The following is a 26755-nucleotide window of genomic DNA, read 5'->3' on the forward strand; positions in this document are numbered from 1 at the left end:
TATATATATATATATATATATATATGGAGAGAGAAAGAGAGAAGGAGGGAGGGAGAGAGAGAGCACAAGTGGGGGAGAGCAGCAGAGGGAAAGAGAAAGAATCTTAAGCATGCTCACCACTCAGCATGGGGCCTGACACAGGGCTCAATCCCACAACCTGGGGATCAAGACCTGAACCAAAATCAAGAGTCAGACACTCAATGGACTGAGCCACCCAAGTGTCCCTAATCAATATTTTTATAAAATAAATATACATAGAAATTCACCATAAGCACCTTGATTGATTCTGCTTACATGGTTTATTCAGACATGGAAACAATGTCTGGACTATGCGGAACAGATGAAATGGTTACTCCATCTCCATTTATAATGGCCTAAAATTGTTCTTTCCCATGTGTATAACTGCTGATATAACTGAAAAACCAGAGCAGCAAATCAATGGGATAGGACAAAATAGACTTTAAAACAAAGACTGTAACAAGAGAAAAAGAAGGGCATTATGTAATAATAAAGGGGACACTTTAATAATATATAACAATTGTAAATATTTATGCATTCAACATGGAATCACCCAAATACATAAAACAGTTAATGCTAACATAAAGGAACTAATCAACTATAATATAATAATTGTAGGGGACTTTAACACCCTGCTTACATCAATGGACAGATCATCCAAACCAAAAAAATCAACAAGGAAACAGTGGCTTTGAATAACACACTGGACTAGATAGGTTTAACAGTGTATTCAGAAAATTCTACCCTAAAACATCAGAATAAACATTCTTTTCAAGTGCAGATGGAATATTCTCCAGAATAAGTCACATAGACCATGAAACAAGTCTCAACAAATTAAAAAATGCTGAAGTCATATCATGCATCTTTTTTTACCACAACACTATGAAACTAGAAATCAACCATAAAAAAATTTAAAAACAGCACATGAGGTTACATAACATGCTAGTAAACAATGAGCGGGTCAACTAAGAAATCAAAGAAGAAATCAAAAAGCACATGGAGAGAAATGAAAATGAAACTACAATGGTTCTGAATCTTTGCAATACAGTCAAAGTTGTTTTAAGGGAGAAATTTATAGTAATATAGTCCTACTCAAAAAGCAAGAAAAACCTCAAATAAACAATCTAACCTTATATCTAAGGAAGCTAGAAAAAGAAGAACCAAACTCAAAAACCAGGTGTAAATATTAGACCAGAAATAAGTGATATAAAAACTTAAAACAAAAGAAAACAAAACAACAAACAAACAAAAACAATTAGAACAGATGAATGAGCCCAGGAGCTGGCTTTTGGAAAAGGCCAACAAAATTAATAAACCTCTACCAGACTCATCAAAGAGACAGAGAAAGAACTAAAATAAACAAAATCACAAATGAAAGAGGAGAAATAACAACTGATAACACAAAAATACAAATGACTGTGAGAGAATATTATGAAAAATTATATGCCAACAAATTGGGCAATCTCAAAGAAATGGATAAATTCCTAGAAACATATAACCTAACAAAATGAAGCAGGAAGAAATAGAAAATTTGAACAGACTGATTACCAGCAATGAAATTGAATCAGTAATCAAAAAAGTCCTAACAAACAAAAGTCCAGGACCAGACAGCCTCACAGGCAAATTCTACCAAACATTTAAAAGAATTAATACGTATTCTTCTCAAACTATTCCAAAAAATAGAAGAGGAAGGAAAACTTTCACATTAATTCTATGAGGCCAACATTGTCCTGCTACCAAAATCAGATAAAGATACCACAAAAAAAGAGAACTACAGACCAACATCTCTGATGAACATACATCCAAAAATTTTCAACAAAATGTTAGCAAACTGAATTCAAGAAAACATAAAAAAATAAAACCAATACCATGATCAGGTGGCACCTATTACTGGGATGCAAATGTGGGTTAATATTTACAAATCAATCAATGTGATACATCACATCAGTAAGAGAAAGGATAAAAATCATATCATCATTTCAAAAGATGGAGAAAAAGCATTTGACAAAGTATAACATCCACTCATGATAAAAATTCTCAACAAAGTAGGTTTAGAAGGTACATACTTCAACATAATAAAGCCATACATGAAAAAACACAGCTAATATACTCAATGGTGAAAAACTGAGAACTTTTCTCCTAAGATCAGGAACAAGAAAAAGATGTCCAGTCTCACCACTTTTATTCAACATAGTACTGGAAGTCCTAGCCATAGCAATCAGACAACAACAATAACAACAAAATAAAAGGCATCCAAATTGATAAGAAAGAAGTAAAATTTTCATTACTTGCAGATGATATGATACGATATATTGAAAACCTTAAAGACTCCACCAAAAAACTACTACAACTGATAAATGAATTCAGTAAAGTTGCAGGATACAAAATCAATACACAGAAACCCATTGCATTTCAATACACTAATAATGAAGCATCAGAAAAAGAAATTAAGAAAACAATCCCATTTTCAATTATACAAAAAATAATAAAATATCTAGGAATAAACTTAACCAAAGGGGTGAAAGACATATATTCTAAAAACTATAAAACCTTCATGAAAGAAATTAAAGATGACAGAAAGAAATGGAAAGACATTCCATGCTCATGGATTAGAAGAACAAATACTGTTAAAATGGCTATACTACACAAAGCAATCTACACATTCAATGCAATCCCTATCAAAATACCAATAGCATTTTTCACAGGATTGTTTCACAAACAATCCTAAAATTTATATGGAACCACAAAAGACCCCAAATAGCCAAAGCAATCTTGAATAAATAAAACAAAACTGGAGAGGCATCCAATTTCAGACTTCAAGTTATATTATAAAGCTTTAGTGGTCAACATAGTATGGTACTGGCACAAAAAAAATAAACACATAGATCAATAGAGCAGAATAGAAAGCCCAGAAATAAATCCACAGATATATGGTCAATTAATCTTCAACAAAGGAAGTAAGAATATGCAATGGAAAAAGACAGTCTCTTCAATAAATGATTTTTGGAAAACTGGACAGCTACATGCAAAAGGAAGAAACTGGACCACTTTCTTACACAAAACACAAAAATAAACTCAAAATGTATGAAAGACCTAAATGTGAGACCTGAAACCATAAAAATCCTAGAAGACAGCACAGGCAGTAACTTCTCTGACATTGGCTGTAGCAACTTTTTTTCTAGATGTCTGCTGAGGCAAGGGACACTAAAATAAACTATAGAGACATCAAAATAAAAAGCTTCTGCACAGCAGAGGAAACAATCAACAAAACTAAAAGGCAACCTATGGAATGAGAGAAGGCATTTGCAAATGACATATTCAATAAAATATTGGTATTCAAAATATATAAAGAACTTATACAACTCAACACCAGAAAAACAAGTAATCCAATTTAAAAGTGGGCAGAAGACACGAACAAACATTTCTCCAAAGGCATACAGATGGCCAACAGCACATGAAAGTTGTTCAACATCACTGATCATCAGGAAAATATAAATCAAAACTACAATGAGGTATCACCTCACACTTTTCAGAATGGCTAAAATAAGAAGCAGAAAAAACAATAGGTGTTGGTAAGGATGTGGAGAAAAGGGAAACTTCTTGCATTGTTGGTAGGAATGCAGACTGGTGCAGCCACTGTGGAAAAAACAGTATGGAGCTTCCTCATAAAGTTAAAAATAGAACTATTCTATGATCCAGGAATCACACTACTGAGTATTTACCCCCAAAAATTCAAAAATGCACAACACAAAGGGATACATGCACCCTGTGTTTATTTCAGCATTATTACAATAGCCAACTATGGAAATAACCCAAGTGTCTGTTGATAGATGAGTGGATAAAAATGTGCTATATATACAACGAAATATTATTCAGCCATAAAAAGAATGAAATCTTGCCATTTGCAACAATATGAGTGTATCAAAAGAATATAATGCTAAGTAAAGTAAGTCAGTCAGAGAAAGACAAACATGACATAGTACCACTCATATGTGGAATTTTAGAAGCAAAACAAAGAAAAGAAAAAAAGAAAGACAGGGACAAATCAAAAAACACACTGTTAATAAGGAGAACAAACAGAGGGTTACCAGAGGAAAGGTGGGTAGGGAATGGATGAAATAGGGCAAGGGGATTAAGGATATACACTTATCTTGATAAGCATCGAATAACATATGGAACAACTGAATCACTATATTTTACACCTGAAACTAATATAACACTGCATGTTAACTACACTGGAATTAAAATAAAATTAAATTTAAAAAATAAATAAAAATTAAACTATAGAATAATTTACAGTATTATCTCATTTTGTTAAAAATAATTATATAATATATATTATATATTATATTAAACATTTATTATATTATTATATTTTTCTGGTTACATATATATGTATGTAGATATAGATAGATATAGATATAGATATAAAATCAGAAAAATAAATGGAAGGATATACTATAAAACACTAACTTTGGTTATCACTTGGTTAAGGGATTATAGTTTACCTTTATTTTATTAATACATTCATATTTTAAAAAACATTTTTCTAATGTCCAAGTTTCACTTCTACGTAAATAACATATTAATATTTTATGTAATAGATCAAAAACTATTCTAGAGAAGTAGCATCTAGGCTTTAATATTTATAACACACAGGCCCTTCAAATTATATTGAGGCCCTTAGCAGGAATAATATAAAGTACAGGTTAATATTTTCCTGTACTTAGAAACATGATATAAGTTCTTTGCTAATATTGAATGTTAAAAAAGAGTAAAATTAAAACATTAAAAATTAACATCCTAAAAATGTCAATGGTTTTGCTTTCTCTATTTACTGTACTATCAGCATGTGCTTGCTTATCCTAGCCCACAGTCACTTCTTGCTTTGCCTTATCAGGGCAACTTATGGTATGTTATTAATTATTTTTCTTGCCCATTACTACTTGACCAAAATATTGGTTTGATCAAAATAGCACAACTTGGAATGAGTCTTACCTTATTTTCAGTGTATATGTGAAGAAAAGTTACCTAGTCTTCTGGAAACTAATAAAGGATAAAATGAGACACCAATGTATTGGAAGTATATAAGTATAAAGTGTAATGGTAACAAGAGTATTCTGAAAACCTGTCATTTCAACAAATAGATTTAATTCAAAACCAAGGGGGCAAGAAGAAATAGAAAGACTTGCAAATGAACATTTTTAAAACTTGATATTGAAAACTGATTTCTTGTTTTCTAAACCAGCCAGAACCTTTAAAAACGTTGTATTTTGTTCCCACTATGATTCATGTCGTCACTACACCTAGAACATAAAAGATACCTGCCTCTTGCCTGCCTTGGGTGTTAGTCAGTTAATCACTAAAAGAGAATTCAGGTTTTGACAATAAAAATAATTTTTCATTTGAGTTCTTTTTCTTCTTCCTTCTAAATCAATGTGTATTTAATGATTTTGGTGCCTTTTAAACCAAATAGAATAAACTTTGAACCAAATATACAGCTAATTACATGGTATATTTAGAATCACATCTATACTGCTAAAGCAAGAGAGAAAATTAGATAAATCTGAATAGTATAGAGAGCTCCTCTGAAAAATCCTAAGAATAAAAATTTGCCTCGTCTGTCTGGAACTACCTGAATTATCAGAAATTGTTCATTTTTATGTAAAAAGGGTTTCCTCTCTGACAAAGTCTTTGTCTTTTAGGAAACCAACTGAATTTGTTTTCACTACCCACCATCCAGCTGGAATGTGTTGGCCAAAATAACACATTAGAATATGGTGACACAGTGCAAGAGTCCTCACCATCCAAGATTATGTGAGTTCTCCATTAGAAGAAATACCAAACAAGGTTTCAATACATTACAAGGCAATGCTTAAAATCAAGGAATAATGGAAAAGAGACAAGATATATTCAACAAGCACTTATTGTTTTTATCTTAATTATACACAGCATATCTGGATATTACATTAATAAAAAACTATTGTTTGCTGCACACTTATCATAGGTGCTTTATCCCATTTATTCCCATCCAGTCTGGTGAGAGAGATATCACTATTATCTCTATTTACAGTTGAGAAACTTAGAGAAGTTAGGAAACTCACCAAGTTCATATAATCTATCTTGTGATTAAACCAGACTTTGAATCCATGCAGTCTGACTTCAGAGCCTTGACTTTAGCCATTACACTAGACCACCTATAGCGGTAGTAGACATTGAATAGGCCACAAAGAGGCAAAAGACGTACTTCTTCCCCCACAATGGCCACACACCTACCCCCATCCTCACCATAAAATTTCCTGTTTGTAACAAAATAACTGCCTACTGAGAATAGATTGAGAAGAGAGTTGGCCCACTTTGGAGAGACCCACATTTTTTGTATTTCTGAAGTCAATTTGCTACTGTCTCAAGCACCAACTCAGGCTACCGCTTCATGCCTCATTTTGAAATGAAACAGCAGAACTTCCAGTTCCAGAAAGATGGAGTAGGTATATTTTTTTCTGATTCCTCCCACTAAGCAAAACTAAAATCCTTGGATATTATGTGCAAAACAACATAAGAAGACTCTGAAAGGTGAAGAGAAAAAGATGTGGGACTTCAACACAGAAGGAACAATATACAAATGAATTTCCTGGATTTTCTTTTCATCACATATATCCTGGACTTGGAGCTAAAGAAGTCAGAACGTAGAAATGCTGATGAACACAGACCAAAAAAAAAAAAAAATTCTGATAAAAGTCTGTCAAGCCAAAGGACTAGGGAAGGGACAAAGTGGCCTGACAGACAATAAGCATTTTATTGTAGACAAACACCACAGAAAAACTATGGTTTTACCCATAACCATGATATCAAAGGCTGAGTGGGAAGCTTATATTTCCACACTTAATAGTAATGAGATACCTTTCCCCATACCTGTTAGGGCAGTATCAGATAAGGCCTGGTCAAGAATAGGACTTTTGCTATCACCCAGAATAGTAAGTCCACCTCACATCTGTGTCAGTAGAGACCATATGGAGAGCCAGAACTCGCAATCAAACCAGCAGTAATAAGCAGTGCCCTCCCTCCAAAGTGTCAACAGAAGCCAAGAGAGGGGAACATGTACTTTTACCTCCATCTGACAATAATGAAGTACAATCCTCCTTTCCTCTATCCAAGTGGTGTCCAAAAAGCTAGCTAAAACAGAAAATATAATAAGATCCAGAATCTCAGAACATAATATGAAAATGTCCAGAGGATAAAATCAGGTAACTTGGGGACTCATCAATAGAATTCACCAATTATGGACAACACAGAAAATGTAAACTAAAAAGAAAAGGTGCATACCCTTTTAAACCTGTGGGACAATAACAAAGGATCTAACATTTGTATCATCAGGATACTCCAAGGAGAGGAAAAAGAGAGCAAGACTGAATAGCATTGAAGAAATAATGGTAACATTTTCCAAATTTGTAAAGTGATATCACAAGATGGCAGAATAGGACTTTTCAGCCATCATCTCCATCTCCCCCCAACCAGAAAAACTGATTGTAATAACTAACCACAGATTAGAATACCTTTGTGGAATCCTGGGAGTCTAGTAGAGAGGTCTCAGCACTCTACTGGACCAAAAACTCCAAGATGCATTGACAAAGGTAAGAAGATTAGTTTCACTTTACCCATGTAACCCCTCCCCTAAGGTGGCACAGCTCAGCACCAAGAGAGACCTTCTTGGTTGCAATCTCTTCCACAGGGGAAAGTGAGAACATAATGAGCATTTGGATTTCCCAGCCATGCAGGATGCTATCCAAGAGACTCACTTATCTCTCACCTTACTCCAGACACAGAAGGGATTGGCTCAACATGTCTGAATAGTCTAGGGGCAGCTAGGAGCAGGAAAAATTATAGCAACCGGGATGTGAAAATCAATAAAGAGCCTGCCTCTTGAGGGAGTTCATCACCACTATACCTGCCTTACAAGAAATTTTAAAAGCAAATTAATGGCTGCTAATCAGCAACATAAAAACATAAATGTATTAAAAATAACTATATCTACAATATTTATTAATGGATATAAAAAGATAGATAATGATATGAATAACATGAAATGCAGGAAGGAAGGAGTAAAAGTGTAGTTTTTATATGTGAATGAAGTCATCAGCTTAAAATAGACTGTTATAACTGGTTTTTTATAAGCCTCATGGTAAGAACAAAGAGAAAAGTAGTAGATACACAAAAAATGAGAGTAAAGAATCAAAGAATATGACTACAAAAAATCATAATCACAGAGGAAGACTGCAAGAGAGGAAGAAGGAAAACAGGAACAACAAAATAGGAAATACTAAACAAAACATCAATAGTAAGTTTATCTATCAGGAATTAATTTCAATGTAAATGAATTGAAATCTCCCATCAAAAGACATGGAATGGCTGAAAGGATTTAAAAGAAAAAGGACCCTTTTATATACCACATATAAAAAGCTTACTTTAACTCTAAGGTCACATAAAGAATGAGAATTATGGGGTTTCAAAAGCTATTACATGGAAATGATAATTAAAAGAGAACAGGAGTAGCTATACTTACATCAGACAAAATATATTTTAAGTCAAAAACTGTCATAAGAGACAAAGTAGGTCATTATATAATAATAAAGACTCAATTTCATCAAGAGGATATGACATGAATAGACACTTCTCTAAAGAAGACATCCAGACGGGCAACAGGCACATGAAAAGATGTTCACTCAATGTCACTCCTCATCAGGGAGATGCAAATCAAAACCACACTGAGATACCACCTCACGCCAGTCAGAGTGGCTAAAATGAACAAATCAGGAGACTATAGATGCTGGAGAGGATGTGGAGAAACAGGAACCCTCTTGCACTGTTGGTGGGAAGGCAAACTGGTGCAGCCACTCTGGAAAACAGTGTGGAGGTTCCTCAAAAAATTAAAAATAGATCTACCCTATGACCCAGCAATAGCACTTCTAGGAATTTACTCAAGGGATACAGGAGTGCTGATGCATAGGGGCACTTGTACCCCAATGTTTATAGCAGCACTTTCAACAATAGCCAAATTATGGAAGAAGCCTAAATGTCCATCAACTGACGAATGGATAAAGACATTGTGGTTTATATACACAATGGAATACTACTTGGCAATGAGAAAGAATGAAGTATGGCCTTTTGTAGCAACGTGGATGGAACTGGAGAGTATTATGTTAAGTGAAATAAGTCATACAGAGAAAGACGATACCATATGTTTTCACTCTTGTGTGGATCCTGAGAAACTTAAGAGCAGACCATGGGGGAGGGGAAGGGGAAAAAAGTTAGAGAGGGAGAGAGCCAAACCATAAGAGACTCCTAAAAACTGAGAATAAACTGAGGGTTTATGGGGGGTTGGAGGGTGGGGAGGTTGGGTAGGGTGGGTGATGGGCATTTAGGAGGGCACCTGTTGAGATAAGCACTCGGTGTTGTATGGAAACCAATTAGAAAATAAATTTCATATTAAAAAAAGAGGATATGACAATTATAAATATAGATGCACATGATATTGGAGCACCTAAATATATAAAGCAAATATCAACAGAACTAAAGAGAGAAATAGACAGAAATAAATAAAATAGGGGACTTTAATATTTCACTTTTAAAAATGGATAGAACATCCAGACAGATAATCAGTGAGGAAACAGGATTTGAATAACACATAGATGAAATTAACCTAACAGACATATACAGAATATTTCATCCAATAGCAACAGAAAATACATCCTTCTCAAGCACATATTTTCTTTAGAATAGACATGTTAGGCCAAGAAATAAGTCTTAACAAATTAAAGAAAACTGAAATTATGTCAAGTAGTTTCCTGGTCACAATGTAGGGAACTAGAAAGAAGTAATGGGAGAAAATTAAAATTTCACAAATGTGTGGAAATTAACATACTCCTGAACAACCAATAAGTCAAAAAAGAAACCAAAAAAGGAACAAAAAACTACCTGAGACAAATGAAAGTAGAAACACAACATGCCAAAACTTAGGGGATGCAGCAAAAGGAGTTCTAAGAGGTAAGTTTATACTGATAAAGGCCTACTTTAAGAAAAAAGAAAGATCTCAAATAAAACACCTAACTTTCCACTTTATAGAACTAAAAAAAGAAAAACTAACATTAGCAGAGGAAGGAAGTAATAAAGACTAGAGCAGAAAAATGAAATAGAGACTAGAAAAATTATAGAAAAGATCAATGAAACTAAGATGGTTTTTAAAAATATAAACAAAATTTGCAAACCTTTAGCTAGAATGAATAAGAAAATAAAAGAGGTGACTCAAGTAAATAAAATTATAAATGAAAGAGAAGACATTACAACTGACACAATAGAAATAAAAAGAATTTTGAGACTACTATCAACAAATAAGGTAACCTAGAAGTAGATAAATTACTAGAAACACACAACCTACCAGGATTAAATCATGAACAAATAGAATATCTGAACAGAATACTGAATATTGAATCAATAATCAAAACCTCCCAAACAGAAGCCCAGGACCAGATGGTTTCACTGGTGAATTTTACCAAGCACTTAAAGAAGAATTAACATCAACCCATTTCAAACTCTTCCAAATATTGAAGAAGAGGGAATACTTCCAAACACATTTTGTGAGGCAGTATTACCCTGCTACCAAACCCAGACAAGGACACTACAACAAATGAAAACCACAGGCTAATATTCTTGATGAACACAACTGCAAAAATCTCCTCAAAATACTAGCAAACCAAATTCAACAGCACATTGAGAGAATCATACAGCATGATCTAGTAGGATTTGCCCCTGGAATACAAGAATATTTTAACATATGCAAATCAACCAATGTGTTAACTGAAAAAAGGATAATAATTATATAATTATCTCAATAAATGCAGAAAAGAATTTGACAAAATTTAAAATTCTTTCATGATAAAAACTCTCAACAAATTAAGTATAGGTAGAATAATAAAGGCCATATATATCAATCCTACAGCTAACATCTCATTTAGTGAGGAAAAGTTGAAAGCTTTTTTTCTTCCTCTAAGATCAGGAACAAGACAATGGTGCTCACTCTCTTTTCAACATAGTACTAGAAGTCCTAACCTAAGAAGTTAGACAACAAAAAGAAATAAAAGGCATACAAATTGGAAAGAAAGAAAGTAAAAATGTCTCTGTTTGCAGATGACATGACCCTATATATAGAAAACTCTGGACCTGACCAAAAAGCTATTAGAACTAATAAACAAATTCTGTAAAGTTGCAGGATATAAAATCAGCATACAAAAATCAATTGCATTTGTATACACTAGCAATGAACTATCTAAAAACCAAGTTAAGAAAACAATCTCATTTACAATAGTACCAAAAAAATAATAACATACTTAGGAATAAATTTAACTAAAGAGGTAATAAATATGTACACTAAAAATTGTAAAATGTTGATGAAAGAAATTGAAGATACAAAGAAATGGGAAAATATCCTTTGTTCATGAGTTGGAAGAATTAATATTATTAAACTATCCATACTACCCAAAGTAATCTACGGATACAATATAATCTCTATCAAAAGTCCAACAGCAGGATGCCTGGGTAGCTCAGTTGGTTAAATGTCCAACTTCAGCTCAGATCATGATCTCATGGTTCGTGAGTTCAAGCCCTACATCAGGCTCTGCCCTGACAGCACAGAGCCTGCTTCAGATCCTCTGTCTCCCTCTCTCTCTCTCTCTCTCTCTCTCTGCCCCTCCTCTGCTTGCACTCTCTCTCTCTCAAAAAATAAATGAAAATTAAAAAAAAAGTCCAACAGCATTTTTCACAGTAATAGAAAAAATTCCTAAGATTTATATGTAACTATAAATTACCCCAAATAGCCAAAGCAATCTAACACAAAAAGATCAATGCTGGGGCATCATACTTTCTGATTTTAAAATATATTACAAAGCTACAGTAATCAAAACAGTACAGTACTGCCTAGAAAAAGATATATTAACCAATGGAACAGAATAAACAAGGTAGAAATAGATCCAAATATATATGGTCAAGTGATCTTCAACAACAGTGCCAAGAACACCAAAAGGAAAAGGATAATCCCGTCAATAAATGTTGGGAAAACTGGATATCTACCTGCAGAACAATGAAACTGGACTCCTATCTTACACCTTATACAAAAAATCAATTTAAAATGGATTCAAGATTTAAATTTAAGACCTGATACTTTAGAACTACTAGAAGAAAACAAGTAGAAAAGTTTTTCGACATCAGTCTATGCAATGATTCAGATATGCCCCCAAAAGCACAAGCAACAAAAACAAAAACAGACAACTGGGATTGCATCTAACTAAAAAGCTTCTGTACAGAAAAAGGGAACAATCAATGGAATGATAAAGCGACCAATAGAATGGAAAAAAATATCTGCAAATCAAACATCTAATAAGAGATTAATATCTAAAATGTATTTAAAAACTCCTACAACTCAATCAAAAATAAAATAAAAGATAGCCTGATTAAAATATGGGCAAAGGACCTGAATAGACATTTCTCAAAAGAAAACACAAACAGCCACCTGGTATACAAAAAGGTGCTCAGTATCACTAATTATCAGGGAAATGTCAATCAAAACCACAATGACATATCACTTCGTACCCGTTAAGATGGTAATTATTAAAATAAAAAATAAACAAGTGTTAGCAAGGATGTGGAGAAAGGGGAAATATGGTACAGTGATGGATCAAAACTGATATAGCAATTATAGAAAACTGTATAGAGGTTATTCAAAAAATTAAAAATAGAGCTACCTTATTATTCAATAATCCTACTCTGGGTATATATCCAGAAGAAATGAAATCAGAATCTCAAAGAGATATCTGCATTCCCATGTTTATTGCAGCACTATTCACAATAGCCAAGAGAGAAACAACCTATGTTTGTAAATGGATGAATGGATAAAGAAAATGTAGTATATGTATGTAATATTATTCAGCCTTAAAAAAGAAGAAAATCCTACTATTTGTGCATGAGCCTGGAAGGCACTATGTTAAGTGAAATAAGCCAGGCAGACAAATATGCGTGATTTCACTTACATGTGGAATCTAAAAATTAAAAAATTTGAACTCTTGAAGGTAGAGAGTAGAATGGTGTTTTCCAGGGCCTGGAGGATGAAGGTAGAAGGGAGATGTTAGTCAAAAGATACAAAATTTCAGTACAAAAGATGAATATGTTCTGGTGACCTAATGTATACCATGATAGGTATTATTAATTATACTGTATTTCATATTTGAAATGTGCCAACAGAATAAATCTTAAGTGTTCTTACCACACACACAAAAAAATTAAATATGTGAGTTTCTGAATATTTAATACAATTCTTACACCTCACACCAAAATCATAGTTTATAAAAAGAAAACGCAATAAATTGAACCTCATCAAAGCCAACTTTTGTTCTGCGAAAGATCTTGTGAAGAGAAAGAAAGGACAAGCTACAGAATAGGAGAAAATATTTGCAAATCACATATCTGATAAAGGACTAGTATGCACAATATATAAAGAACTTCAAAACTCAACAATTAAAAAAAACAACATGGGAAAAGGAGGTAAAGACACACTTGCTGAAGATGTGGAGATGGGAAATGAGCACATAAAAATATTCAACATCATTAGTCTTTAGGAAAATGCAAATTAAAGCCACAATAAGATATCACTACACACCTGTTAGAAAGACTAAAAGAACAGTGCCAACGCCAAATTTTGTCAAGGAAACAGAGAAATCAGATTCCTCATATATTGCTGGTAGGCATATAAGATGGTACAGTCACAATGAAAACAGTTTGGCAGTTTCTTCTAAAACTAAAACATACCTACCATACAATCCAGCAGTTGCACTCTTGGGCATTTATTTATCCAGAAAAATAATGACTTATGTTCACACAAAATGACAAATGTTCTATATGAATGTTTACAGCAGACTTGTATTAACCAAAAACTAAGTAGCCTAGATGTTCTTCAATAGATGAATGGCTAAATAAACTCAGTGGTATAATTATATCATGGAATACTCAGGGGGTGGGGAATGGAACACAGTATTGATACACAGAAAAACCTTGATGAATCTCCAGAGAATTATGCTAAGTGAAAAAAAAATCAGCCTCAAAAGTCTACATACTGTATGATTCATATAACATTCTTGAAATAACAAATCTATAGAAATGAACAAATTAACTGTCATGGATTAAGGGAGGGGATGAGGGTTAGAGAAAAGTGGATGTAACTTAAAAAAAGCAACATGAAGAATCTGTTATAATGTAAATGGTCCATATCTTGATTGTAGCAATTTCAATATCCTGGTTGTGATATCATACTATAATTTTTCAAGATGTCACCATTGGGGAAAACTGAATAAAGGGTACATGAGCTCTCCTTGTATAATTTTTATGAATAAATGTGAATCTATAATTATCACAAAAATAAAAACTTTGGAAAACAATACTTTTTTAAAAGAAAAGAACATAGCACTGGATTCAGAAGAACTAGGTTTTTGTCCAGGATCACCACTCAGGAGCCTATGACTTTGAGTAAGTCACTTCAACTTTAAGAACCATAGTTTTCTAATTTGTAAAATGTGTAGATTAGATAAATTAACCTCTAAAATCAAGTTCCAGTTATATGATTCTTTGATAGATTTTTATTTCCTGGAAAAGAGTACTTCCGTGAAATATATGATTCTCTATACCACTGAAATGGAATGCATGGAGATTATTTCAAATCTGAGAAAACAGATATACCCAAGTATGGAGATCTTGCACCTGGAAAAGATCAATCTTCTTGCTCATTAATGTAAAATCTCTAAAAAGTGTCCTCCACCCAGACCAAGATGGCATTTCCCCATAATGTTAGAGATGAGAAACTGGTTTAAGATTAAATCAAAAACTCAACCTTCTCAGCCTATCAGAGGACCAAAGAAATACTTTCATTCTTGCAATTTAAAATCTTTTTTCAGAAAACCAAACTTTTCCCAAACCCTGTTTTACATGGAGGAGAGATAACCCACATATATGTGGCAGGTCCTTTAATTCATTCTGGTTTCAGCAATGTTGGGTTTAGCTTAGTTATAAGACTAATATGTCTACATGCTAGTTGGGGCATACCTCTTCTGGTCTTCTGTCACCAGCTGACGGACCCCCAAGACAGTCTGGATATAAATCCATTGCTCTTGCTGGAAGCTAGTGTGTAACATACTATACGTGCACAATGACTTTTGAAACTTACTTTCTCTATATAACTGATGAATCACTGAGTTCTACTCCTAAAACCAATACTATACTGTATGTTAACTAACATGACTTTAAATAAATAAATTTTTAAAAAAAGAGAAAAAAATCTACAAGGTCTTCAAGAAACTTTAAAGAAGCAAAACTATTATTTAAACCACATGGCTTTTAAATTCACAAAAGTTTTCCTTAAAACAGTTATATTACTATTCTGAGTTCAACTTATATTAGTAGTGCTATGTGCACAAAATAAAAGGGTGATGTAATTCTGTATGTGTAATGTATACTTTATGATATATACATAAAACTATGGAGTACATGAAGGTTTGGGAGGGGCCACTCTTGTGATTCTAACTAATCAACCATGGAAATCATTATACATGCTTAAATATAATTATAGGGCCCCTAGACTGTTAAAAAAAAACTTTAGTGGGGTTTGGAGAGTATGTGAAGATTTTTGCAAGTTGTCATACTTGAGTTTTCCTTGGGATTTCAAAATTAGAGCTGGTTTACATCCTTTATGGCATTTATTAATTTGCAAATTTTTATTGGACCTAACTATGTGTCAAGTACTGTATAGATGCTGGAGGGGCGTTTATAGGCAAAAAGGTACTGATCACAACACAAGGCTAAGTTCTGTGAGGAAGGTAAGTATAAATGCTAGTGGAGGACATTGGAAATCATCTAGCCCAAACTTGACCTGAGTTTTCACATGTATGTTATTGCTTTTTAAATCCAGACCTCATGTGAACAGGGTCATTCCCATATTGAAAATATCATATGAGTCCAAAGTTTTCCAACTGATGGCTAACTGGTATACCCAGACATCTAATGTAAAAAAAAAAAAAAAAAAAAAAAATACCCTGACAATTCAAAGCCAGACTTCCTGGTGCTAAGCAGGTTTACTCACTTGTCAAGGTTGCTTGTGCAACCTTCGATGTTGGTGACAGACTAAAGGTAAGAATATGCCCATCACAAAATGGCTGAATGTGTATTGTAGGCTCAGCAGAAATGTGGCCTCCATAAGGAATGGTCTCCTACATAACTTCTCTTTCTAGTGACACTGGCCTCACAGTTTTACCCTTCCTTCTCCAGAAGGAATTTACCCTAGATCCTGTCACATGGCAATGAAAACCCAACTGTCCTTTCTTGCAAAAGAGACTTCCTAGGTGATGTTGAAAGGAAAATCGTGAGAAAGAATGTTAAGATTTTCTCTTGTGTTTGGGAGAAACACAAGAGAGCAAGGTTGGAGGCAAACTGAGTAGCTAATGGACAGAGTAACCTTAGGTTCCCTGTATAAACCCAACTTTCCCCACTCCAGACTGCTGGACTGTGTTGGTGTCTGGTTTGTCTAATTTGATTATGAGCCCCCTGGACAAGAACTTTGTCTAATTCTGTGTTCTCTACAGCATGTAGCCCTTTGTTGGCACCATTGAATGCCAAAGAACACTCCACTTCTGTTAACTAATAATAAGATTGACTTCCCAACTCAATGTGATGAGGTTTCTGTCATTTTTATGCCAGTGTTTTCTGATTTGTATTTCATATTTATGTCTGGAGAGGAAGCTTCATGTGTTACTGAATCACCTCTGGACTGATCTTCTTTTCAGGAAACGTAGGCATGAGGTTGAGTGTTTTTCAACCACGAGTTTTGGGAACACAGACTGCTCAAATATGCTAGGGTACATGAAGGGGAAATGTTTCTGAAAGAATCACTTTTTTCAGCAGTCATGGGGATCTCTGTGAGCCAAGGATACAGACTGGTTAGCAGATGTGACCATAAAAACAGCAGGTCTCTTTAATGCAAATATTTCACTTTGGTTTCTCTGTTCCTAAGGAAAATAGGCAGGTTTGTGGGTTTTGTTTGTTTGTTTTTGTCTGTTGATTTAATTGTACTCTTCAATTGCACTTCTTTAATTGTACATATTATTTGATCTAGTACTAAATCAATAAGTTTCTCTTTATGGTAAATGAGTCACCATATTGACTTTTTAAGACAAAAATCAGATATTCCAATTCACAATGCAATTTCAGATATTGCAATTCGCAATGCAATTTCACAACGCAAACATAGCAGGAGTTTTCTGGGCTATCTCGTCTTAATTCAGGTAAAGGCAAAAAATGTCTTCATTAATAGAGGACACTGTTTATATATATATTTTTCCATTTAGCATGCCTTATACTTTCTGTTGAATGTTAAACATACATAATGTATTACGTAATATGAACTGAGGTAAACAGGTCTTTAGTGTGAAGTTTTATGTTAATTTATCTAGAAACTGGGCTGTGTTCAATATTTTGTATAGCCTCTACATACTAGCCTCTACATACTATAGCTTCAAATACCTTCCTTGCTTTTGTTTTTGTCTTCCCTATCACTTTGAGCTTCCCTAAGAACACCTCCTCAGCGATAGTCTGTTTTGCAGCCCTTTCAGCTTTAACTAACTGTTATTACACTGGAGCCTTATTGCTGTGTGTCAGGGGAGGGAGAATAAAATGGGGGGGAGGGAAGAGGAACATTCTATAATCTTACAAGAAAATCTGTCTTTTAGTGGGCCTATGTCACTGGGCTGTAACCTTCACCAATATTTCTTAGCTTTACTCGCCCTCTTAGGTAAAACAAGATGGCACCACAATTGTATATATGCCCTTCCTCCAGGGGGTTAAGGCTCTGGTAAAGTCTTATACCCTGGAGAAGAGGTCTTTGTTGTGGTGAATGATCTCAGTAAGTTTTATTTATTTATTTATTTATTTATTTATTTATTTACTTACTTACTTACTTACACTTATTTTTTGAGAGACAGAGCACGAGCAGGGGAAGAGCAGAGAAACAGGGAGACATAGAATCTGAAGCAGGCTCCAGGCTCTGAGCTGTCAGCCTGCTGTGTACAGAGCCTGATGTGGGGCTCAAACCCACAGACTGTGAGATCGTGACCTGAGCCGAAGTCAGACACTCAACAAACTAAGTCAGGCGCCCCTCAGTAAGTTTTAAAATTTTACCTTTTCCCTTCCCCTGTCAGAGGCACAGGAGATCTTTCTTGCATTTTTACTAGGAGGATGGTGAGGTCCCTGGAGGCAAACACCATGAAAGTGTGGGACTCCCCCTAAGTCTATATGCCCTAGCAGTTTCTCATTCTCATGTTAGTCCATACTCAGCATCCAGCAATTAACTAAAATTACCATTTAACTGTTGCTGTAAGTTTATGGCTTCCATGACTTCTGTTCCAATTAGGCAGATCTTTGTTGTGACTGTCTGAATTTGCATGGTTTGGGGATAGCAGCTTGACCTGAGACCTCAGTTTGCTGCTGTGTCCAAAAATCACTGATTTTCAGTATGTTCAGCTTTTTTTCTTGTGAAGATAGGAGTGATAGTTTCCAAACTCTTCATATGTCATTGAAGCTGAGACTTTATACAGTTTTTTCACAAGTAAAAATAAATGTGATAAGGTAGTTGAAGTATTGCTACAAGTAAATAGACTAAAAATTATTTTTGAATTATCTTCAAAGCTTATTTCTAATAAATAGGTTAAATGAATAGGAGAATTATAATGGAGAACAGAGGTTAGCAGTGCTTCCACTGGTCAAATTTGGAACAGCTCATGCATTATAACAAATAAGGAGTTGGATAAATCACAATACACTGGAAAAAAGGAGTCCATCAGTTCATACTGATACCCAAAAATAATAATTTCAAGTGTTGGGGAGAGGGAGAATGAAATGTCCTTTTTTACAGAAAAATGACAACAAACAAATGTAGAGGAAATTATAAAATTGGAAAAATCATCATTTTGCTGGTACCAGGGTAATACTTTATCTAAGGAATATGTATTAATGGATACCAAAGCCATTGAGGGAAAGATCATTGGAGAGCAAAATATTCATACAGTCTTAATATCACCTTGCAGAGTACTCATTAACCACAAAAGAAAAGCATGCCTGTACAATGAAGAAATGCAACAGACACCACCTTAGCTAAATAATAAAACTTAATTTCCCAAACTAGGATACACTGATATTGTGTACTTCCTGATATGAATCTCTGTGGTGACACAACATCACAACTGTTGTTGTCTTGCCAAATATATTCTACCTGAATCTATTTAGGAGAAAATAGTCATTTTAGGGATATTGTGCAAAACAACGATCTGGTCTCTTTAAAAGTGTTAATGCCATAAGAGAAAAAATAGCTGGGGACTATTTTAGATTAAAAAGGCATAAAGAAATTTGATAACTAAATGCAATGCATGATTCTTCATTGAATCCTGGAAGGAGGTATACAAATAGTTATAGAGAATTTTGTTGGGGTAACTTAGGAAATTTGAATACTAACTGTGTTTATTAGATGAAAGCTTCATGTCAACGTTAAAATTTCTTATGGTAATTATATTGCAGTTTATGGGAGGATGTCCTTGTTTTAGGAGAGAAATGGTGAGGTATTGGACTGATTTTCATGGTGTCTACAATTAACTCCCAAGTGGCTGAAAGTTAATTAATAAGTTTGATTGAAAGTTCCTTTTTTTGCAACTTTTCTGTAGGGTTGATATTTTGTAAAACATAAAAATGAAAAAGTAAACAAAATGGATGACAACAATAATAATATAAAGTCAAATGCTTTATCCTTGGGGGTGTTAGACATCATACAGAAAAAAAGTTAAGCTTACTTTCCATTGATAAGTATACTGAACATTCTTTCAGCATGCTATGTGTAAATTAGTCTTTTGCAAAGGAGCTATGGTAAAATAATTAGTCAAATACACAGAAACGAAGACTATAGTAGATACCCCAAAAACCGTTGGGTGAAAACTCTTGCAAAAAACAGACATTTACAAGAGCTTTGACCAATAGTGATAGGGAATTAAAAGTAAAATTTTGGATGCAATAACCTCCCATATATTCTATTTATTACTGCATATACATAAAAATGCCAAACAAGATTAACACATTTGTATAACAAATATAAATAATTGCAATATAATGCCTTCCTACATTAACGAAGAGCTTTGCACAAACCTATCTTCTTCAAAATGCTGTCATTTCACTGTATTGGTTACTTTGACAACATGTAAAATAATGAGAATGTACACTTAGCCCTGGCTCTGAAGCTATCCCTAAATAGGGCACTTTTAAAGACACATTCTCTCCTGCAAGTGATGGTAAAGTGATTAAAATGATGGCAAAATCCAACATAAAGGTCAGACTGAGTATTGCCAACTGCTAGAAACTTTCGTCAAGTGTCTGAGTAATTTTTATCCTTCCACATCACCGCCTCTACTTGGTTTGGGCCAAGGCCCCAGGGAAAGGTTAGTCAGTGTGTTCATAGACAGGGCAGAAGAGTAGTAAGTGAGCAAAGAGGATTAACTATCTTATCTATCTGGGGTAAAGCACTGGATGCTCTAGAAGAAGAAAAATCCTTCTGTGTTAAGACAAGTTTTAGAAGTAGCTTCATTCCAATTACTGTCATTTATAAACTTTCTTTGCCCTGAGGATTTTCAGGAGCTTGATTTAAAAAATTTAAAAAAAAAAATCACCTTACTTTATAAGTAGCAATCGCCACAATTAGAACTGCAGTGTAGACATCTTTACAGGATATAATAATTAATTCACCTGGTTATGAAGTCTTGCCTTCTTCCCTGCCAAATTCCAAGAACAAGAAATCTGTCTTTAAAGGGCTATGTCATAGCTAGAGAAAGAGACAATGAATTTCAAGACGAGTTGGGGATATACGGAACAAAGCAGAGGGTGAAGAGCCCCTGTCCCTCCAAACCCTGATTTTCCTTACCTGCTCTTTGATGCCGGGAGCTAGGCAGTGAGTGAGAGGCTGAGGAAATGGAGAAACTTCCATGGGCATTCATTGCCTTGTCTCTTTAAGACTTGTGTTCTCCTTCCAATTCCCATTTTCTCTTTTTGAAGCAGAAGTAGGATATTTGCATCTTAGAGTCTGATGAGAGAGAGCAGAAGAGAAGGGCCTGAGACTGACTAGAGGAAGTGAAGTCCCAGGAATTTTCGTTCAATTCCTGCCCCAGCTAGAGAGAGAGGTCTGCTGCTCTGGGCTGTGCTCAGAGCCTGGAGACCAAACAGCATCAAGTTCTCCAGACATTTCTCTGATAGATCCTGTGTCTCAAGGCACTGGGACACAGCAAGAACCTCCCAGTCAGATAGCTTGAGGTTTAAACCCCAGTTGTTCTATTATTTTTTGTTTGAACTTGAAGTCATTAAACCAAGAGTCTCAGTATCTTCTGCTAAAAAAACAAAAACAAAAAAAGCGAAAAACAAAAAACAGGGTGGGTGGTCAGGTGGGAGATATCATTCACAATAATTAGACTAGTGGGAAGATAGATGAAATTGAGAAGTAAGGGTTCAGCGCCACGTCTGACAGTTTTAAGGGCTCAGGGAATGACTTCAGCAGCTAAAACAGGGCAGGGATTACTGTCTTTCTTTTGAATCTCTTCACGGAGCCATGATGGGGGTAATGAAGGCTGGGACATCTAGTCTATTCTGGCTCCTGTAATGTTAACGTAGGCACACCACAAACTAGACAGAGTTCCAAAGTAGACAATACTTGTCTTTAATGTTCTTGTCCTGCTCCTTCTAAAATTAGCGTTTATATCCAGGACCCCCTTCTCCACATCTTCTTTCTGGTATTTGGGTTTCATGTGTCATGCCCCATACAATCCTCTCTAGGTCTGCACTCTTTTGGCAAACATGTCTTGTACTTTCTCAGGTTCTCTAATACCAGGCATTACTCCTTTAAATTAATCAGTTCTCTGAGGCTACGTTTTGTTCTTTTTCCTTACTGTATTGACAAAATCTTTCGGTATGGTCATATGGTCACAGATTTGATATCCAGAAAGTGAGCAGAATCATTTTGCTGTCTTGGAATTTTATTGTTTCAAGTATTTTTCAAAACAAATACAATTTGGTAATATTTTCATCATTTGAAATACAATATCAAATGCTGTAAATATTGGCATATTCTATGATAAATATAACTAAATTTCTTTTAACTTTAAAACAATAAAGAAACACAACAATCCTAGATTAAAAGTAGAAAATATGAACTTTTTGACTCAATGGAACTTTCAGATTAATCATTTTCCCACCACCAATTCATTCTAATGGTAAATGGTAATATGATAATGAATTCTATAATTATCCTTTGAAGCCTTCAGATTAAAAAATAATAATAAAAGTTCTTTGTGTAAGCAGACTATCAGTCCTCGTCAAGAAATATGGTTGCTTTATAGCTTTCTGAAAATATGTTTCAGTCAGACATATCTGGGCACGCAGTTTGGAAAATTCAAATTAAATTTCCCAGTATTTAGTTCATTACAGAGTCCATGCTACCTGCTGTAGAAAAACTGACTTTTCAGTATCTTATCATGGTTGTCATTTTCTTCAGCTATGAATTTCTCTTTCACTAAAATCCATTAGTTTTCTAAAACTGTAGGTTTTACAATTAGTGAGATCATAGCATTTCTTTTATGTAGAGCTCCTTGGTCACCATGGGGCAAACTAAGTGGTATCTGGAAGGCTTCTTATTGCCTTTTCCTGACCAGTTTAAATTTCTCTCTATCTAATGCCTCTTTCTGATATACTTACTATGTCAAACCCCAGGGACAGGTTCGCTCATGATAATATCATCCCTCTACTCCACATCAAGATATCCAGATCCTTCATCATTGTAAGAGCATTCAACCTCAGAACCTATTTCTTTCTTTTGTTATCTATGATTGAATATAACGTCTTGGGTACCAAAATTAAAAACAAACAAAAAGCCCCTAACACTTCTTGCTACTCCCCGTCTACCCCAACAACAATTAAAAAAAAATGCATACAAATCTTTCCAATTTCTGAATAAAGAACTCAAACTTGAGTTTTAGTGTTTTGTTTGTTTGTTTGTTTTGCTTTTTAATGTTTTACCAAGGTTCCCTCCAAGGTTATTTGCCATCAGGGCACCTTTGAAAGTGCAATGAAGTATCTATCATCAGGCGAGCATATATACTCTACAGATTTTATAAGGCTATGACTTTCATTATTTATCTTGAATTTCCTCTTTAGACTGTGTATTAATGCAAAGAGGGAAAAAGTGGAGCCTAATTTTTTCTTTCTCGGCCTATACACATACTCAAAGTTTTCAAAGCAAGATGTCATGCTAGAAATAAAATAAACACAGGAAACTTTTCTCTTGGCAATACTTTTCAGAGGCAAAGACTAAATGAATAGTAGCAAAGGTGGAAAGAGCATGCCAAATATTTTTACATTTGTTGGAGAGTCTAAATAAAAAGATGGTCCTGTGGTGAGCTTTGCCACATTAAGCTTCTGGGAGAAGTGTATATGGAGAACATTCCTGGGGCTGGCACTCCTGGAGAGGGCTCCCTTAAATTCTTCACAGCTGGACTCCAGAGACAAGCAACTGCTCCTTGAGCCAAGGACATGGAAGGAGAGGGAACTACCAAGCCGATTTCCGAGGAAGCTGGCTCCCAACCCAAATATGAAAATTACAGCCAAGACCCCGATTACTTGTCACTTTTTCCCTGCAATTTTGAACCGATAATCACGTGCTTCTGAAGACAGATGTTCATAAAGTTATTGGCAACCACATTTTACTCAATCTTTAGTCATTAATTTGCTTACGTTTTCTAAACTAATGATACCTCAGTTAAAGTTATGCTGATATCATATGGAAATTCAATAGCACTAAGAACACTAATCAATTTTGAAACCTTGCTCCTTTAGGAGGTGGATGACGAACTCCTTTCTTGAATCCTTTCAGCATGGAGATCAGGACCTGAAATTTTCAGGGGAGATTTTTTTTTTCTAATAAATATTTGCATCACCTCTACATAAGCAATTTGCCTCTAGGTCTCCAACTCCCTTTAATTACTGTTCGACACAAAAGCATGAAGGGGCACCGGGGTGGCTCACTCGGTTGAGCATCCAACTCTGGCTGAGGTCATGATCTGCAGTCTGTGAGTTCAAGCCCCGCGTCGGGCTCTGTGCTGACAGCTCAGAGCCTGGAGCCTGTTTCAGATTCTGTGTCTCCCTCTCTCTCTAACCCCTTCCCCGCTCATACTCTGTCTCTCAAAAATGAATAAACGTTAAAAAAAATTTTTTAAAGCATTCATGGTTATTACAGATCTCCCTTGACTCTTTTTACTTTCTAAATTCCTTAAGAACAGTGAGCATGTTCCTTACTAGGAGCCCTAAGTCTCTGTGAACATGACAAACTTTTTGCAAGTAATTTACACTAAGGTCCACTGGCTGCTTAACAGCTGTCTGTAAGAAAGACAAATTACTTTTCATTCTCACTGAATTATAAACGATTTTAATTGTTTTAATAAAAAAATGTTTAGTTATTAGGAATTCCAGCATTTGTAATATAAAAATTAAGTTTATTAATGACCACACCTGAAGTTCAGTATAAGAATTAGTGGGTGTTGTTTCCTCACAATCTAATGATATCTCCATGTCTATATACTGCTTTTGGTTTTACTATATGATTGCTCTCTCCTTAATGTTTCCTCATCTGTGTTGACTGCTTTACTAGAGTAAATTTCTATGGGACAATCCATGCATTATCTACCAGCTGTATGGAAATACTATTTAGAACGGTAAATTCCTGGGCATCACGATAATATAAACTGTAATTGCTGTTTAAAGTTGGTATAAAAACATAAACACCCTTCACATTTTGCCATGCTCTACTGAATTCAAGGGATTCCAATATGGTTAAAGAAAGAGAGGAACCAAGCTTTAGGAACCTGCACTGACTGGGCTTTCCAACAACACTAAGCATTCTACTGTCTGTCTGCCTCAGGAGCTACCATTCCGACACCTTCTCAGCAGAATTCAGCTACAAACCCAATAAAAATTCTAGCTAAGTAGGTCAGACTGCTGAGAGCCCTGGCACTGATTTTATTTCTGACTGGGCAAGGACTCTCTACCATGGAAGAATGACAACGACATAATAAATCTACCTTGTTGCTTATAAAGAAGTGATTTAATGAGAAATTTGGAGAATTTATCTGATAATATCAAACAGCCCTTTTAAATTAGGTCCTACAACTCTATTCTCTCCTTCTCTCTCTCCCTCTCCTTCTCTCTCTCTCTCTCTCTCTCTCTCTCACACACACACACACACACACACGTATTGTTTAATATTATTAAGGAATGTGCTCATTATTTTTTTAAGTCTTTTTAATGTTTATTTATTTCTGAGAGAGAGTGTGAGAGCAAGGGAGGGGCAGAGAGAGAGGGAGGTAGAGAATCCAAAGCAGGCTCCAGACTGTGAGCGCAAAGCCCGAAGCAGGGCTCGAACTCACAAACCATGAGATCATGACCTGAGCTGAAGTCAGATGCTCAACCAACTGACCCACCCAGGAGCCCTGGAATGTGCCCATTCTTGATGTAGATTAAAGATATTTAGCCTGTTTCCGATTCTGTGTCTCCCTCTCTCTCTGCCCCTCCCCCATTCATGCTCTCTCTCTGTCCCAAAAATAAATAAAAAACGTTGAAAAAAATTTAAAAAAAAAAGATATTTAGAGTTTCATTAGCACAGTATCCACTATTTTTTGACAAGAACAAAACCAACCATGTTAAACCTTATTTATACAAATGAAAGAGAAAAAAAGAAAGAAAGAAAGAAAGAAAGAAAGAAAGAAAGAAAGAAAGAAAGAAAGAAAGAAAAGAAAGAAAAAGAGAGTCAAACTGACCAAAAATTCCCTTCTCTATATTCTACCAATATCTCAAACTTAATTTATTGCCTTCCTGCCCATATCAATCATCAAGTTGCCACATGTAAAATTTCATAAATGTCCCTCTTTCCATGCATCCAAGCCCTAGGACTTTCACTTTGAAGCTATAATTTGATTCTATTACCTCCCTTCCATTCATATCCCCATTTTTCTCCCAATAAATTGATCATTCCATTTCCAGTATCCTTACTTCCAATATTGTTAATCCTGCCACCAGAGTTTTGTTCCTAGAGCACAAATGCAATCAAGATACTCTTCTGTTCAGAAGCTTTCAGTAGCTTCCCTCTATATGCAGAATAGACTTTTTAAAAATTTAACATGAAATTAAATGCTGGCTTAATTCCTTGTTATTTAAAGAGATCCAATATTGTAAAGTGATTAAGAATATAGCTTTAAAATTTTAAAAGCCCTGGTTTTAAACTCTAACTCCAACATTTTCTTTTTCTTTCTTTTTTTTTAATGTTTATTTATTTTTGAGAGAGAGACAGAACATGAGCAGGGGAAGGGGAGAGAGAGAGGGAGACACAGAATCTGAAGTAGGCTCCAGGCTCCAAGCTGTCAGCACAGAGCCCGAAGTGGGTGTTGAACCCATGTACTGTGAGATCATGACCTGAGCCGAAGTCAGTCACTTAAATGACAGCCACCCAGGCACCCCAAACTGCAACATTTTCTAGCTAAGTGAACTTGGAAATAGTTCTTAACCCTCTGTCTCAGTTTATTTA

The 26755-nt window shown here is 34.9% G+C and overlaps 1 long non-coding RNA gene and 1 other non-coding gene across 2 annotated transcripts in view; both read right to left on the minus strand.

Annotated features, from left to right (window-relative positions):
- Positions 1-26755, minus strand: part of LOC109266305 (uncharacterized) — a 317972-nt gene that overhangs the window by 141846 nt on the left and 149371 nt on the right. The window contains exon 2 of the long non-coding RNA XR_002079658.2: positions 21059-21217. This is a non-coding gene — a long non-coding RNA (uncharacterized LOC109266305). The remainder of the gene's footprint in view (positions 1-21058; positions 21218-26755) is intronic.
- On the minus strand, positions 317-446 carry LOC128777513 (small nucleolar RNA SNORA20). The gene has a single exon (XR_008422758.1). It is a non-coding gene; the product is annotated as a small nucleolar RNA SNORA20 (small nucleolar RNA).

This window comes from Panthera pardus, unplaced genomic scaffold (genome assembly GCF_024362965.1).
Source record: "Panthera pardus isolate Hobbes unplaced genomic scaffold, ASM2436296v1 HiC_scaffold_16, whole genome shotgun sequence".
Classification (NCBI taxonomy): Eukaryota; Metazoa; Chordata; class Mammalia; order Carnivora; family Felidae; genus Panthera; species Panthera pardus.